Source organism: Mesoplodon bidens, assembly GCF_964165515.1.
Source record: "Mesoplodon bidens genome assembly, chromosome: 10".
Lineage (NCBI taxonomy): Eukaryota > Metazoa > Chordata > Mammalia > Artiodactyla > Ziphiidae > Mesoplodon > Mesoplodon bidens.
This window is the reverse complement of record NC_138172.1, coordinates 93,927,736-93,942,234: the sequence shown is the minus strand read 5'-3', so window position 1 is coordinate 93,942,234 and position 14,499 is coordinate 93,927,736. Positions and strand designations below refer to the sequence as shown.

The 14,499-nt window shown below is 46.5% G+C and overlaps 1 protein-coding gene across 4 annotated transcripts in view; it reads left to right on the top strand.

The window, feature by feature from the left end:
• Nucleotides 1-14,499, top strand: part of JARID2 (jumonji and AT-rich interaction domain containing 2) — a 245,505-nt gene that overhangs the window by 199,777 nt on the left and 31,229 nt on the right. The window lies entirely within an intron of this gene.

Sequence of the window (14,499 nt, the reverse complement as noted above, 5' to 3'; positions counted from 1 at the left end):
TTCGTGTCTTTGGAGGTTTCATGTCTTTAAAAACCCAAAGGATGGCAGTGCTTGCTTCTCTGCGAGGCCAGTGGAAGGAGTGGGCTGAAGCCAGCTCGGACGTGCACGGGCCGTTAGGAAAGCTTCTCCAGTGTCAAGTGACCCAGAGAAAGATGAGAGTTTTGTTGAAAAAGAGAAGTCAGCTTTGGAGAAGGCCAGTTCCTGCCTCAGATTCGGTATTTCAGAAAAACACTGAGTTCTCAACACCTAGTTAGTCGAGCTTACTTACCTGCCCTGTTCTACATCCTCTGTGACATGAAGAAGGCCGATGACGAGAAAGAGAACTGCCACCAGCAGGTTATTAAAGCAAGACTTAGTGACACTGGGGAGTAAGGCCCCCCCGGCAGGAGGGCGTAAGGAGATTTCTGAGGGTACTGTCCTCGGCAGCAGAGATGAGAGGGCCATCACCCAAAAGTGGTGAAACGGAAACGTAATCATCTTTGAAAACTGAACATTTAGCTGTGGAATAGTGTTCCTTTCCCAGCCATTTCTAGATAATTGAAATTATACTGTGACACCAAATTGCATAACACACACATTTGTTCCTTCCCACCCCCCATTCTGTTCCCATAAAGGTCTTTATCAGCATCAACTAGTCACCAGGAGCTTCGTTTCCTGTCCCCTTTTAAGGCTTAATTAGCTGTGTCTTGCTGGGTAGGCATTTAATTTCTCTGATTCTTAATTTCCTCTTCTATGAAACAAGTAGGATAGTGCAGGTGGGCATTCATTTGTTCCTTCCTTCATTTATATCCCGGAATAAAGAAATAGTTAACTGCGTGTGTCTCGGGTACAGGAATCGTTACCATTGAGATCTGTTATGGTGGATGGTGGGCATTGCTGTGTGTTAAAGGGAAGTGGCTTTTCCAGGATGACCTGATTAGCTGGGTGAAGATCCCTAACTAAAATTTTATTCCTGGAATCCATTTTTTTCCTCCCTGAGACATTAGTACCATTTTCAGATTTAAAACATTTATATCGCACCCTGTTTTCATCTCCTTCTCGTTCCCATCTATACTGTATCTTCTTGTCCCTATTAGGACCCATAGGAAACTTGGTACCCTGTTGTCTCCCGCAGAGTATGAGTTGCAGAATGGCAGCAGTGAACCCCAGGACTCTAGTGGTTTTCACAAGAATCCTCCAAGCAGTCAGGCTGGGATCACTGAGAACTCTGTTTCTGTGATTAACAAATACAGATCAAACAGTGGCAGAATTCCCGTGGCAGCTTAAACTTGTCTTTCCTGCTTTGTTTTTACTGAGACCCTTTTCTTTGTAAATATAGAGCAGAATTGCTTGAAATTCCTTGTAATGGGATTTCATCTTGGGTACCTATCAGTTATAAAACGGATATTTGTTTAAACGTGACATCTGTCAACAGAATGAAACAGATATTCCTAAAGAGGGTTCACTTGTAATAGAAAGTTCTCTGCGGGAGTACAGAAGGTGTTTACCTGGTCTGTTGGCATGGCATCGGGCCAGTGGCTTTATCGGTAAAGAAAGCAGATAGATGGTCGGTGATTATGTATATGAGGAAACTGCTTGGGCTCACCCAGGACCAGCCCTGATTGACTTTGTTTCTTCTGTCTGGGCTTCAGAGGGGGCCTCCTTCAGGCTCAGAAAACTGATCTTTTGCAGTTTAGGTTCAGAGAGCACCTGCAGAGCCCCAAGCTTGATTAGATTTGCAAGGCACTGCTGACTGGTTGCGTCCTAATGAGCCGCAGGCCGGTGTCAGAGGGTTCCTGAGCCATGAGGCCAACCACTTGGGCATGCCGCTCCCCAGAGTGGATGAGAGGGCCCTGTGGTGTGACACCTGTGACACGAGGAAGCCAGTGATGCTCTTGTCCTGCTTCACGTGGTCCTCCCACGCCTCAGCCCCCATTCCCTGGTTTTAGAGGGCACTTGGTGAACATAAGCTAAGAATCATTCTTGCGAGTAAACTAAGTTCTCTGACTGCATGGGAAGAAAAGGCGGGCTACAGTTTGTGAATGAGATGAGGGTGTTCCTTTTCCCTGCCCTTGCCTTAGTTTTTGATTGACTGATTGATGGATACTTGCCTCAGTTTTACTCCCTTATTTTCCAAAAAGTAAAATCTACAGACAGATCATCTCCGTTTCCTTCTGATTTTGGACTGAGGTGAACAGTGTACAAGTGTTAAAATAGATTTTCTAACAGGGAAAACCTGGATGAGGCCATAATCACCATGTGGTCAAGCAGGTCCTCAGAATTGCGGACTTTTTCCACATGAGACAGTGGAAAAGCAAGCAGCCTTTGTGTTCTTCTCCCTGACACAGGATTTCTCTTGGCCAGCGGTGCTTGCCCCTGCTTCGTATGCTGTTGATGTCGAGGAGTGTCGGGAAGTCCAGCAGCATCTGTACCCTCCCCTGGGAGCAGCACCCTCACTGAAATGTGGGGAGATAAATGCACAGAAAACCAAATGGGGAAAACTAACTATTACGGGGGTAGTAGCTTTGGCCCAAAACCCTGATTTGGCGGCAGGTCCAAAGTTTTATTTAGGCTGTGTTGGTTTGAAGAGGTGAGAACCCAAGCTGCCGATGGTGTCCTGCTTTATCTCGTTTCTCCCCTAAACTTGAACCCCAGTGAAGCAGCAGGTTCCCTACAGAGCAGGAGTGGAGCTAGTGGAAGCTGATACCAGGAGAGAACGCACGCTCCCCCTGCCCTCCCCATAGGTGTCTAATGGGGCCTGGCTGGGGCAGCGCTCAGCTTCCCAGGGATAGGAGCCCTGACCCCAGTAGTCCCCTGCCAGAGCCTGGTGACCCCAGGCACATGTTTAGTTGTGCAAACATTACCGAGGACTCAAATGTTCTCATTTACAACCCACTGCGCATCCTAATGGAAGTGGGTGTGTTTATTAAAATGCATGATCTGAAATGACAAGGATGGCATCACACGTGCTTTTGACCTTGGCTCAGCACTCAAGGGTTACCATAACAGTGCCTCCAGCAGCTTCTATTTCGATGGCTCTTCAGAGTTTCCAAAATGTGCTTCAGTGTACAGAACCTCAAATGATCCTAACAGTAGAGCCCTTAGGTAATCTCTGTATTTGGCCATAAAACAGCACAATCAAAACGTGGCTCTTGTATTTGTGTTACAAGTTGATATTTGAAGTGGCTCGGTTTTTGAGAAGTTCTCGTCATTGGTAATTGTTTTTCAGCAGGGTAAGTGAGGTAGGGGAGAGGAATTAATGCTTTTGTCTGGAATGATTCTGGTTTTGGTTTTTCCTCGGTGGTGAGACATTCCTTACCCTTTGCACAGGAGAACTCAGTGAGGGTGGATTGTTCACGTCAGCCCCATTTTGTATATTCTCCACATGCTTGTTTTGCACTTAATGAAAAATGGAAGGAATAGCAGAGACCACTGTTTCTTTGTGTGCTCCTCTCTTTCTGAAGGAGGACATTTCTCACAAGTCTTTTTTTTTCTTTTTTCTTTTTTTCACAAGTCTTTTTTAAACAACATGTCATCGGACTCCCAGCTGGAATAATTTCATTGCTTTTGGATTGACATGGTCAGGGTGGGGGGGAGTTGTGTAAGGGCCGAAAAGCGGTTGCTTGGGTGACTTCACCACATTTCTGCCCTGTGATTGCCTTTGAGGTGCATTCAGCAGCCCCTCTGTCTGGGTGGCGGAGGGGTGGGTTGTGTGGGAAGAGCCGGGGTCCCCCCATGTGCCACGGGGAGATGCGCTCCAGCTGAGAAACGCCTTTTCCTTTTACCTTCCACCCCTCTTCCATTTGGGGCCACTTGACCTAGTGGCCGAGATCAGGACACAGATCAGGACACTGAGGCTTGTCTGCCCATATGCGGTTGCAACTTTGGGCACTTTTAGTTTTCTTATCTTTAAAGAGGTAGGAGGAGTGCTTTTTCATAGGTTTTTATTTTATTTTAAATTAATTAATTAATTAATTAGTGGCTATGTTGGGTCTTCGTTGCTGTGCGCAGACTTTCTCTAGTTGTGGCGAGCGGGGGCTACTCTTCATTGCGGTGTGCGGACTTCTCATTGCAGTGGCGTCTTGTTGCGGAGCACGGGCTCTAGGCACGCGGGCTTCAGTAGTTGTGGCGCACGGGCTCTAGATCTCAGGCTCAGTAGTTGTGGTGCACGGGCTTAGTTGCTCCGCGGCATGTGGGATCTTCCCGGACTAGAGCTCGAACCCGTGTCCCCTGCATTGGCAGGCAGTTCTTAACCACTGCACCACCAGGGAAGTCCTTTCATAGGTTTTTGTGACTGGCAAATGAGTCAATATAGGTTTTATTCCTATGTGGTAGAGAACACTGTATTGGCTGTTAACTCCACGTGTGAGTGAGAAGATCTGGAAGTCTAGAACAACCTTGCAGTTGATAAGAGAATCCTGGAAAGTTAGTACGTTTCAAATACCTGGCACGCAGTGAGGGCTGCCCGAGGGGGCTGCTGTTAGCACTGTGACGTTACTGACCACATCTGAAGGAGTTGCTCCGAGTGTGGTAGATGGTCGCTGGTGACACCTGTCCACCAGTATGAGCAGCCCGTCCCCGTTTCTTTTCATCTTGCTGAAGCGTTTGCTCTCTCGGTCCACGCGGGACCTTGGGGATATACACACACATCTAGGACCGCTCTGGCCCCTGGTGGTTTGGTGTGCGGACGGACACCTGGCTTTTCCATTAGGGTTCAGGAGTGGGTAGGGATGGCGTTTCATTTGGGGGTGATGAAAACATTTTAAACTTGTATTTTTGTGGTGATGGTTGCACAACTCTGTGAATATGCCAGAATCCACTGGATCGTACGCTTTGAATGGGTGTGGATCACATGCTATGTGAATAATAGCTTACTAAAGAGAAACGAAAGTCTGTTAGCAATGAGTGAGTGACAGATGCACTCAGCCCAGCGCCTGGTGCTTGATGAGTTCTCAGAAAGGGGGTGCTGGCTACTGTCCTGTTGCTGGCCTCAGGCCCCATGACTCTTCTAAAGAACTGTAATACTCTGCAGTTCTGAAGAAATTAAGATAATGTATTCGATTTTCAGAATCTTTAAACAATTTTGTTGTCCATACTTGCCTGGGATACATTTATATCATACATATTATGAATTGAATCTCTGAGCTGTTCACCCAGCTGCTCAGTATTTAGTGTTTCCAGCTAAATTCATCTGTCTTGTCTTAAGGGGACTTTTTAGTCACTTGGGAAGTTGTGCTGTTCCCAGAGTCTATACAGTGTGAGTATAGGATTTCCAAAAGTCATTCCTTTCCTGGCTGGAGGGTTGGTGTGGTACAGTAGCAGATCTACAGAATTTATTTGGAGAACCTTGAAAACAGTCCTTATTACAATGCAGATATTTCTGTATTTGGTTTTCTGTACTAATATTTTTATTCTGCAAATAACCAATTCTTCTCTAACTTGTAGAGTGACTGTGTACATGGAGTGCCTTCCAGTTTAACTCTTGTGCACACTTTGAAGGTGTCTCTCTCCCCCAGTTTGTTGTGAATAGTTAGAGCTTCCTTGTTCAGATCCGAAGGTGGGCTAGAGTCTTGCCATTCACTTCAGAAGTGGTTGGCCTTTTAGAATTCATATCCTTGAATGCAGGGCTTTATGAAACCCTAAGCTACAAAAACAGTTCATTCATTTGCTCTTCCACAGTTGACGCTTGTCCCCGTCTGAGTATAACCCATAGTTCTCTGCTCTGTCTTATTTCTGGAGGGTGAGAAAGTATGAGATTCCTCTTGGACCACTGCCCACCCTCCCAGCAGGCCCTCAGCCTGGGCAGTCCTCTGTCCTTGCCATGGCACGTTGGAGAATGCAAGAGCCATGGAGCCACCAGAATCGGGGACAGGCAGGGGGTCAGTCACCATCTGGCCATCCGTCTTGTCCTTTCCTTGGTTCCTTTGGGGGCCAAGAGGGCCAAGAAACCATTTTTCAATGACAGAAGCCATTCATTTGGATTGATGGTCTTTCTGATGCCCTGACCTTTATATTCTCATAAAGGTCATGTGCCATTTTCAAACTTTGGTATCTGCAGTTATTAGGATCCTATGTAAGAAACGTGTTTAATTGGCAAATCTATCTAACTCTGTCAGGTACATTACATCAGTATCCATAATGTATTCACATTTCTAGATCTTGGAACCCTGGTAATAACCAGGTTTTGATAGGAAAAACATTTTATGACTTACAGATTCAGGTTCTTACAAAGAGAAGAAAATCCAATTTGCTTTAAAAATTCTTTTCAAGAGATTTGTTTCCTGTTTCACACGTAACCGAAGTGGTAAGATTTCACTGGAAATTCCAGAGGGCTTCGGTGTAAACCAGTAGAACGTGCTTGTGATACTGGCTCAGGGTGCTTGGAGGCCTCTGTAGGTTTCAGCCCTTGCTGTGGGCTCCCAGCGTGACCTAGATCCTCATGGGGCTTATGCTGACCTACAAGTCCTGGCTTTCTCTACCGTGACACGTGACTGCCGTAGCTAAGTCAGTGGAGCCGTTTTTACCCAGGGCAAACCGGGTTACAGCACTCACACAGGCGGCATTAAAATCCTTTTGAACTGTTGGCACAGGTTGGCAGACACATTCCATTGTTTTCAGACAATAGTGACTCAAAGTTGAACTGGCTCCAGGGAGCCAGTGCGGCTTTTGTACAGTAACAAGGATTCAGTGCCAGCCGATTGATGGAGTCTGTCTTCCCTGAGTCAGGACGCCTTGTAATGACACGAAGCTTACATTTAAATATCTGGCTCCGGATCAGAAACTTGGCGTGCTTCTCTTTTCCTTTCTGTAGCACAGTCTTCTCTATTTACAGCGATTCTTTTTTTGTCCCTTCGGTTTGTTTTGGGGGTGGGACGGGGAGCAGGTCTTATTTGAGGTAATTTGGGGGTTAGTCCCACGTTCAGCTTCCTGCTTCTTCTTTCCTCCTGTGCATCGTGTGTCTGCTGGCAGACCTTCCGGCCCAGCTTTCGGGAGTGGCTCTTGTATTTCTCCTTCAAGGTGAAGGTTAGATGTGCTGGGTCATCTCAGGATATCAGGACTTTTGCCAGATGCCAAGCAAGGAGTCCTCTTTCCTACTCACCTAATAAAAAACTTGCTGTCGTTCAGATGAGGTGCCTTTGGCAGCACAAATAATTAGCAAGATTGGGGCGCCTGGCTCTGGCAGGGGAAGCGGGCAGGCAGAAGTGCCTCTGCTGGCCTGTGCGCTCTGTTTAAAGGGAATGACTGTTTTCAGATGTGGGTCTTTGCTGTTATCGCGGGCGCTTTTAAGAAGATCACCTTTCTTATATTTGCACAACTCCTTTCTCTGAAGAAAGGATAGCATACTTTACGTACTTTATTTGGAATACTTCAGCGATTCCTGGAGGGCAGATAAGGGCAGGCAGCTGGTTTGTTTTGTAGTTGCGGGAATTGAGTCGCAGATGTGTTTGGATCTGGTGGCTAGAAATCGCAACCAAACTATCCCTGTCCCTCCAAGAGGTTGTGTATGGAGTGAGGGTTTTAAAGACCTTATGATCAGCATTTTATCGACTGCCTTGTGGATCCCCCAAGAATCTCGTCCGGATCTGTGTGGACAGACTCAGATGGGGGAACACCGTTTAGTACAGACTCTGGAGCTGTAGACGTGAGTTCCTCCTTGGAAAGCATCGCTTTCCACCTCACAAATGATCGCGGGATTGCTGGTGAAGACGTTTCTAAAGTGCCTTCTTGTCCGTTTCTTTTTCATCCCTTTCTGGGAGCAAACCTTACCTTCTGAAGTGACCCTAAGTCAGAATACCAGCCTTTGGATGTAAAGGTTTTGCTTGCCGTGGTGTGGAAACCCTCGTCTGCAGACCATTTAACTTTCAGAGTATGTGTATACAAATCAGTATATTTGTCTCTGTTCATTAATGCAGAGGTGTTTGTATCTGAGTACAATACAATTTCCTAATATGGTTCACTGTGATAAATGCTTTTTTCCTCTCCTTAAAGAAATGAGTCCAGTTATTTCTTTTAATTGGAGACAGTGTGTGTGTGTCCTCTGTACATCTCGAACTTTCTGTCTCTTATGTTCACAGGGTTTAGGCTTTTCCTGTGAGAGTGAATATTTTTTCCTTTCCCCTTCTCTCCTCTTCTGGAGAATCTTACAAATTAAGACAAAAGATAATTACTTGGAGGGGCAAAACTGCAGGTTCCCACGACACTTAAAATTAATGAGCTGTTGAGGACAAAACATACCTCGTCTCAGGCACCATCATCTTCACCTAACAAGCGCCACCCCCACCCCGTCCGCCTCCCAGTGACACGTGAGTTGGCTTTTTGGCTGTGTTTGCCATTTGGGTGGACAGCTGCTGTAAAACAGCAAGGTGGTTACAGAAAGAGGATTCCTTTGAAAACTCCCCCTTTGTTTGCAAATCAAAGTTGATTTTATTCAATTTTTAATTTTTGTATTTTTGAAAACCTTCCCCTTTCCAGATCATCTGATCAAAATAGTCTTTAGTAGAAACTTGTGCTGCAGTTCACAGAGCAGCCGCTTTGGTTTATTACGTTAAGGGCGCGTGCCTCCCTCTTTCCTCTCCTGTCTGTGATCAGGGTCCCCTTTCCCCACAGTGTTTTCCTGGGGAGTCATTTTTGGTGCTGGTGGTGTCAGAGTACAGGGCATTAGAACAGAAGCAGAGTTGTGCATTGTTTCAGGTACAGATAATGACAGTGCAGGCTCTGTCCTCCCGCCCCCGGATCTCAGAAAGATGTTGCTGGCTAACCACAGTGCCAGCTTTTAACTAAGTTCCTTGAAGTCTCTTTCTAGCAGCTGGCCTTGCCCCCATGGTTCACCTGGAAAAGAAAAGAGTGACAAACTGTGAGCACTGGTGCCCTGATGCCCATCTGGCCTTGACCCGGTCATGGTGTGGTGATCCTTACAAGCTAATGCTTGCCCACTGCTGCCGCAAAGACCCTTTCTAGACTAATATTTTCTCACTGAATCCTCCAAACGACCCTATGAGATAAGTAGTTAATTGGGAAACTAAGGCTTGGACAGGAAACCAGTCCAAGGTCAGATAGTTAGCAAATGATTTATCTGGATTCAAATTTAAGTAGCTTCATTTTAGAGCCTGAGCTTTTTGGGGGGTTTGTAGGTCTAGACATAAGTACAGGGGCCCTCAAACCCTCTAGTAAACCATGGGGTAGCTAATAACCATGGAAAAGATGAGCCAGCCTACTGGTTTCAGGCTTGTTGGTCTCAAGACCCGTTTCTGCTCTTAAAAAAATATTGAGGGACCCCAGAAGGCTTTTATTTTGTGGATTGTATTTATTGATATTTACCATATTAAAATTAAAAACTGAGGTAATTTAGAAATATATACTCATTTAAAAATAACACAAACCCCATTACATGTTAACACAAAGAACAGTGTCATGTAAAGGGACAGTATTCCAAACCCCAAAAGTTACAGGTGAGGAGGGTTGCATGATTTTCCATTTTTGCAGATGTCCTTGAAGTCTGGCTTAGGAGATGATTGCTAGATTCTTAGGTCTGCTTCTGCATTCAGTCATATACGAAGAAAATCAGTCTCAGACAGAGAGGTGGTTGGAAGAGGGAGGAGCCTTTGTGAAGATTTTATTCTTTGATTTCACACCCAGACTCAACCAGTGGTAGTTTCTTCAAGGTCAGTTGTTACCATCATCTGAACCCACATCCGTGAGCTTCTCATGCTCTGTTACGTTAACATCCGTTGGTTTGCCTTCTCCCTTGAGTGGCTCTCTGACCCACACACAATTTTGTAATGTCTTGTATTGATTATTTGAAAATAATGGTTCACTGGGTTATCCACCCCTACCAGTCATCGGCGCCGTCCGTTACGCTGTATCCAAGAATCTTCTCTCTGCACTGAACTCATCGGGAAAGTCTTTAAGTGTTGAGAGGCCGTCAAACTCATGGTGGCAGATACAGGTTTTCCAGAATTGTAATTTTTGCCTGAAATCGTGAATTCTGTCATTGGCAGCAAACACTGTTAGTTACTTTTTCCTTGACAGGCTCAGTTTATTCATTTTTGAGAAAATGGCTGACAAATAAGTGCGTCGGTTGTCCTTTCAAATAGAAATAGCATTCCGTGAAAAAAGCAGCTAGCTTACAACTTAATTTCACAAGTGCTTTTCCCTAGGAATAGTCATCATACTGGTATTCAGGAGAAATGCCTTATGTGTGGTTCCTTTTTTTAAAAAAATAAATAAATTTATTTATTTATTTTATTTTTTTTTTGGCTGCATTGGGTCTTTGTTGCTGCGCTCGGACTTTCTCTAGTTGCGGCGAGCGGGGGCTACTCTTCGTTGCGGTGTGCGGGCTTCTCATTGCGGTGGCTTCTCTTGCTATGGAGCACAGGCTCTAGGCATGCGGGCTCCAGTAGTTGTGGTGCATGGGCTCAGTAGTTGTGGCGCGTGGGCTCAGTAGTTGCGGCTCACAGGCTTAGGTGCTCCGCGGCATGTGGGATCTTCCCAGACCAGGGCTCGAACCCGTGTCCCCTGCATCAGCAGGCAGATTCTTAACCACTGCACCACCAGGGAAGTCCTGTGGTTCCATTTTTGTCACACAAAGTATGTGTATTCCAGGGTTGAGATTTAATACTGTTAACAATTTCTATTGCTTTATCACTTTCCAAAGTGAAACTTTTTTTTTTTTTTAACCGCTAGTAACTGGTAATGAAGAAGACCAGTATTTGTTCATTGAGTTTGGTGCCACTGCATTGATTTGTGTTGAATTTTGCTACCTGTTGCCATTTTCTTTTGTTTTTGTTTTGTTTTTAGCTTTATGGAGATGTAATTCACATATCATAAAATTTACCCACAGTGTACAATTTAGTAGTTTTTAGTATATTCACAGAGTTGTGTAATGATCATCACAGTCAACTTTAGAACATCTTCATTGCCTTCACCCTGAAAAATCTGTACCCATTAGGAGTCATTCCCATTTTCCTGAACCCTCCCCAGCCCCTGGCAACCACTAACATACTTTCTGTCTCTTATGTATTGGTCTAGTCATTTCATAGGAATGGAATCCTATAACAGGTGACCTTTTGTCCTTAGCTTCTTTCATGTCCCATAATGTCTGCAAGATTCGTCCATGCTGGAGCATGTATCTGTTCCCGATTCCTTTTTATGGATAGATAACACCCCATTTTGTTTAGCTAAATGCCAGTGCATGAACCTTTGGATTTTTTCCTCAGTTACTAACTGTTGTTAATATTTCTGCTCTGAACATTAGCATACATGTTTTTATGTGGACATATTTTTCATTTCTCTTGTGCTCATACCTGGGAGTGGAGTTGCTGGGTCCTATGGTGACTCTGTTTCACATTTTGAGGAACTTCCAGATGGTTTTCTAGAGTGGCTGTGCCATTTTACATTTCCACCTGCAGTGTTTGAAGGTTCCACTCTGCATTCTCACCCACACTGGACTTTATCCATCTTCGTGAACATAGCCGTCCTAGGGGACGTGAAGTGGTATTTCATGGTCATGTTGGTTTGCATTTCCCTGATGGCTGATCTACCTTTAGCCATTACCATCACTGAAATGTCAACGCAGGAAAAAAGGTAAATACTCTCAGGACAATTAAGAAAGTACTTTTGACCTAGGGGATCCCCTGAAAGGGTCCCCCATGGGTCAGGTCGCTCGTTAAGCTCGTAGAACAAGGAGGGCTGTGGCTTCCGCATCATATTTTTCCTTGTTTGGCCAGGACGTTGGCCCCGCCTGTGTTTTCCCATGAAATGGATATTGGGAGGCAGTGGTAGGCAGCCGGGTCGAGTAGGAGGTTGTGGTGAGTCTGCTTAGGCCGCCCTTGGGCTGTGTTGAAGCCCATTCTTCTACTGCATCTGCGGGGAGGACGGGAGGCCAGAAGAAGAGCTCTTGCCGCGATCTGCGTGTCGTCACCTGAGACGGTCCTTTTACAGGGGCAGCAGCAGTGAGGTCTCCCCAGCGCCGAGTGCCTGCTGAACCCAGACAGGGCACGGCACACTCTGCACGTAGGAGCGTGGGGTCCCCAGCCTTGGCCAGAAAACGGAGGATGTACACAGCTCGCCCAGGTGCAGACAGTAGGGCTGGGAATTGAACCACTCATACAATCTTGTGAAAGGGAACCAACCCCCAGAATAAATTTGTCTTGTAAACAAACAGAGAAGTAAGTAATTCTGGAATTAGCACACTGCTCATCTTGGTGGTAGCAAAGCTCAGGAAAGTATGGAGTATTTAAGATTAAAAAAAAAAGGATGGAACTTCCTGTGCTTTGTTTCAATAAAGGAGCCATGTGCACTGCCTGAGAAAATGGGTGAACGGTCAAGAATTGCCTAGATTCATGTTCCTTGGCTTGATTTTTAATCACATTGAAGTATGACTTCTTATGGATGTTGCTTCTAATTTGTCTGGAAAGCGAGTGCAGATATTGCCAGCTTGGGTATGATGGATGGATTCTGACAATGTGTAGTTAGTTACACTTAGAATAAATGCCAACCATTCGAAGCGCTCCGTTTTTCTGTAACAGAGTAAGCAGCAGAGCCTTGCACAACACAGGATCATATACCATATTTTGCTGTGGCGTGGTCTTTACGTCTGTATTGCACATCTATTTAGAGTGTGTAATCACTGGGGCTGTGAGCAGCTTTAGAGATCAGGGCTCACAGCCCATCCAGATATGGAAAACGTGAATCTCTGTGTTACACCATATACAGTGTAATAACAAGTGCACTAAAGAAGCAAATCTAAGCGATCGAATCAGAAACAATTGGGGGAAACTTTAGAGGAATATCATACCATCTGAAAATATGTTAGGATATTTTTTCTTCTTCTTCATGCGGGGTGCTGCTGGCTGCATGTAAGAAGGTCCCCACCTCTGATCAGCTTCATGGGAGAACTTTCTAAGCTAAGAAACTTAAAAAGTGGGTTAGCAGATTTAGCAACATAACAGATGGAAAAGCAAAAAAGAGGAAAATATTTGCAATCTACAAGGCATAAATGTAGTTTAAAGGACACTTAGACAAATGGGGGTGACAAAGAAAGCATTGAAGGCACTGGGGAGGGCATCCTTGGGAGACATACATTATTGTCTTATGGACCAGTGGGAGAGGGGGTTTGACTTCTGTGTCTTTAAGCTTCAGGAAGAGGTTTCAACTCAAAGGAGGAGGAAGTTTTTCTTTACAGCTGCCTGGTCCTGTGGTGACGTCTGCCTGGGATTCTGCAAGGCATGGTTGGGGGGTGGGTAGCCTTGGAGTGGAGGTACCCAGTGGGTGGGTGGGCACAGTGACCTTTCAAGGCTCCTTCTGTCAGGAAATGCTCCAGGAGCCTTTTAAAAATGACAGCCGAAAGGGCTCACTGGCTTCCCTGGCTGTTCCGCCTGGAGCTCGTGGGGCCGGGCAGCCAAGCATGGGGCATCCTTCCTCGTTCCTTGGAGAAATAGGCCACCTGCCCCAGGGAGTTTGAGATGCGGGGCGGGGCGGGTGGACCTGCGGGAACCAGAGAAGCAGATGTGAAGGGCTTGTGGATGCCATGGAGGAGTGCCGGGCCCACCAGGTCTTCCCTGGAGTGCGAGTCCCAGCTGTGAACAGAGGAGAAACCTCAGGGCAGCAGCGCGATGAAGTTTACTGTGAGGACCCTGAGCATCGCTGTTCTCTTCTCAACTCCCTGAAGCGGGTTCGGGGGTGTGCAGGAGGCACACGGGGAGCCAGCACCGAGCACGCCCTGGGGACCAGGAGGGTGGGCCTGGGACGCGGCAGGGCCTGGCTCGGCGCTCGCCTGCCCTTGGCGTCCTCCGTAAAACGGGCGTGAAGATAAGCTCCAGTCCCTGTGGATTCAGAGGCTGAGTGACTTCCCCACCTGACCACGGCCCCTGGGCTGTCGGCAGGCACTTAATACTTGTAGGTGTGTTGTGACTCCTGGGATAGAAACGGGTCTGGTTCAGAGCGCCTGTGCCTCTCTGTCCCTCTTCTCTGGTCACTGAGGGGTGAGGTGAAGCAGCTGTGTCGTGACCCATATCCGTCAGCAGATCTGCAGCCTTAAATGCGTTACTTTAAACTGAAGAATATATTCTTTTTTCAGATCCCCTGTATCTTTATACATGAGGTGGTCCTGTTCGTGGAATGTGACTGTGTTGGTTTCTTTTTTTTCCCCTATTAATTAATTAATTTATTTTTGGCTGCGTTGGGTCTTCGTTGCTGTGTGCAGGCTTTCTCTAGTTACGGCGAGTGGGGGCTTCTCTTTTTTTTTTTTTTTTGGCGGTACGCGGGCCTCTCACTGTTGTGGCCTCTCCCATTGTGGAGCACAGGCTCTGGACGCGCAGGCTCAGCGGCCATGGCTCCTGGGCCCAGCCACTCTGCAGCATATGGGATCTTCCCGGACCAGGGCACGAACCCGTGTCCCCTGCATCGGCAGGTGGACTCTCAACCACTGCGCCACCAGGGAAGCCCCCGGGGGCTACTCTTCATTGCGGTGCATGGGCTTCTCATCGCAGTGGCTTCTCTTGTTACGGAGCACAGGCTCTA